This window comes from Chiloscyllium plagiosum, chromosome 5 (assembly GCF_004010195.1).
Source record: "Chiloscyllium plagiosum isolate BGI_BamShark_2017 chromosome 5, ASM401019v2, whole genome shotgun sequence".
Lineage (NCBI taxonomy): Eukaryota > Metazoa > Chordata > Chondrichthyes > Orectolobiformes > Hemiscylliidae > Chiloscyllium > Chiloscyllium plagiosum.
The window spans coordinates 27,446,477-27,449,993 of record NC_057714.1 but is presented as its reverse complement, the minus strand read 5'-3'; positions in this window follow the sequence as shown (position 1 = coordinate 27,449,993).

Sequence of the window (3,517 nt, the reverse complement as noted above, 5' to 3'; positions counted from 1 at the left end):
GGTGGATATATGGAATGCTCTGCCCCAGAAGGCAGTGGAGATAGGTAAGAGTCAGCATAGATTTACGAAGGGGAAATCGTGCTTGACTAAGCTTTTGGAATTTTTTGAGGATGTAACTATAAAGATGGATAAGGGAGAGCCAGTGGATGTAGTGTACCTGGATGCTTTCAAGAAAGAGATGGATAGAGCTCTTAAAGATAGTGGAATCAAGGGTTATGGGGATAAGGCAGGAACAGGATACTGATTGTGGATGATCAGCCATGATCATAATGAATGGTGGTGCTAGCTTGAGGGGCCGAATGGCCTACTACTGCACCTATTGTTTATTGTCTTTGTTTTTTTTCTCTCATCTGTTAGCCACCACTAGTAAATCACCTGTGCTTTCTAACTGATAAATTTATACACAAAATGGGTGCACTTCATTATCTTTGCATTAACCAGCAGCAACTTAAAACAGGTGTCTAAAGGCATTGAGTTTGCTTTGGGGGCCTATGGTCAGGTGGTTTAGAAGTTCTCAGGTTCTGGATCATTTTAATTAGGTAGGAAGGTGCCTTGCTGATAGGCATTTAAAGTGAGTTTAGAGTGCCATCAGCATGAATACTAAGATAGCATTTATCATAATTGTCAAGAAATTGCCCCATTTACTTAGAATAAATGCAGAATTTTTATAAAAGTCTTTCAGCCAAATTTGCTAAATTGCTATTCACATAGGAATGTCAAAATGCAGTTGCTTCTGGGTGTTCCAACATTTGTGTCTTGGATCTTTCACAGAGCTTGTGCTGTTTGGAATAATTATTTCAACAAGGAAATGCTTTGGTGCTTTTGAACTTTGCCTGTGGTTAAATTTGCTGTGTTTGACATAGTTGTGCTGTAAAGGTACTTAGCGACGTGGCATTGTACTGATTCAGCACTGAGAACTGTTTAGCTTGGCTGTTATCTAGCTCTAAATTAAAATTGGTGTTGGGTGGATGTTATGAGAGAGCTATTATTCATAACTCTGAGAGGGACTGGAAAGAAAGTTTGAAAAAGTTCCTGAACAATATTTGAAGATATTTTAACGAGACAGTGCCAATATTTTGTTGTTAGTTGCTACATTTTTAGTTACATCAAGCATTCTTTGGCATTACCAGATTGCTCAAGAGACTATAATTGTCTAGAACTTTGCAAGCAATGAGCTTTTGAAAGTGTTTTTTTTAATCACAGTTCTACTGGTTAAAATTTACTCATCAATTATAAATGCTTTACGTTGTCATATTTGATAACTTGCATTCTGCAAAGGCATTAATAATACTTTTCTAAAAACTTTCATAATATCATGAACCTATGGGATTCTGTCCTCATGTGTGCTTATTTCAACTTCCATGCAATGAAGAGGAAGGATGAAATCAATCCTCAAGAAGACATGAGGTGTGGAATAGAGTGAGATGATCGCAAAAGATTTCAATGTTCAGAAATGGAGAAGTATGCTTCATCCTCCTCATTCAATATTCCTGAAGGTATATGTTTTAAAAACTATTTAGGTGGCAGGTGCCAGTGGCCCCATAGTTCAGTGAACATTACTTGAAACAACTTAGCTGTCCATTGTGTTTGGGCAGCTGCTAAACTGATTAATATTACATTGGGCTGCCCTTGATGACTAGCAGAAACAAGCACAGGCTACATTTCAATGACATCACCAACCCAAGGAAACCTAAACACATAAATAGAAAGAGGGACATAACACCAGTGTTTCACCAGAGGCTCACTGACGATGTTACCTGGTATGGTGACGAAATGTCTGAAAACAAACCTTTCAGCTGAGCAAGCAAACTTACATCCAGAACCTCAACCTGAGCTACAAATCTTCTAAAAATTTAGACTTCTTCGCTCTTTCAACTCATTTGAGACATTGTACCTCATTTTCGGGTAGACAGATTTGGGTCTATAAATTGGTGCTTCAAAAATGACATGGTATATTCAGTACGCACAGGTCTGAAGCAAAGGTAGAAAAGTAAACTATGAAGAGGACAGGGAGGCTGCAAATAGTTATAGATAGGTTAAGTGAGTGGCAAAGACATGGCACATGGAGTATAATGTGAGGAAAATGTGAAATTGGCCATTTTGATAGGAATAATAAGAAAGAAGCATATTATCTAAATGGTAAGAGATTGCTGAGCTTTGAAACATGGAGGGATCTTGCTGAACAATGTATGAATGGCAAAAGTCTAGTATGCAGATACAGCAAATAATTTATGTGAGGGGAACTGAAGACAAAAGTAGAGAGTTATGCTTCAGTAATATAGAACACCGGTGAGACCACATGTGGAATATTGTGTACAGTATTTGCCATCTTATCTAAAGAAGAATATTGATTTTATTGGAAGCAGAGAAGGTTTAACAGATTAATATATATAATGGTTGGATTATTTTATAAGGAAAGGTTATACTGACCAGGCTAGTATCCACTATGGTTTAGAACAGTAAGTGCGACATATATGTTTCTTAGGAGTCCTGATAGGTTGGAGGTGAAGATCATGTTTCCTTTAATGAGTGAGTAGTCACTGTTTAAAAATATGGAGTTGCTCATTTAAAACAGAGGTGAGGCTACTTCTTTTCTCACTGAGGAGTGTGAGCCTTTGGAATATTACCTGAAATTTTTTAAGGTTAATGTGGATCAATTGATATGCAATGGGTGAAAGTAATCAAGAGTAGATAGAAATTTGGATGTGAGGTTATAATCCAATCAGTTATTATTTGGCGAAGCTAGTTCAAGTGTTTGGCCTACTTCTGCAACTTATCTGTATACTCATTTGTGACAGATTACATGCTACTAATACATAAGCCAAATCTTGCTCCAAAAATAATGTCTCTGTGCAACACACAATCACCTGCAATACACTAGAAGACTTCTAACTGCACATGCAAAGATTAGTAATGTTGTGCTTTTCGTAATAATTGAGAGTCAGTAACTTTGGTCTGCACTCCTAAACTATTTATATTTTAAAATACTGATAAGTCTCACGTCTGTCGTTTGCAAGGTGTTAGCAAGGATTCTGAGGAATAGGATTTATGACCATCTGGAAGAGCATGGCTTGATTAAATGCAGTCAACACGGCTTTGTGAGGGGCAGGTCATGCCTCACAAACCTTATCAAGTTCTTTGAGGATGTGACTAGAAAAGTTGATGAGGGTCGAGCTGTAGATGTGGTGTATTTGGACTTCAGCAAGGCATTTGATAAGGTACCCCATGGTAGGCTCATTCAGAAGGTCAGGAGGAATGGGATTCAGGGGAACATAACTGTCCGGATACAGAATTGGCTGGTCAACAGAAGACAGCAAGTGGTAGTAGAAGGAAAATATTCTGCCTGGAAGTCAGTGGTGAGTGGTGTTCCACAGGGCTCTGTCCTTGGGCCTCTACTGTTTGTAATTTTTATTAATGACTTGGATGAGGGGATTGAAGGATGGGTCAGCAAATTTGCAGATGACACAAAGGTTGGAGGTGTCGTTGACAGTATAGAGGACTGTTGTAGGCTGCAGCG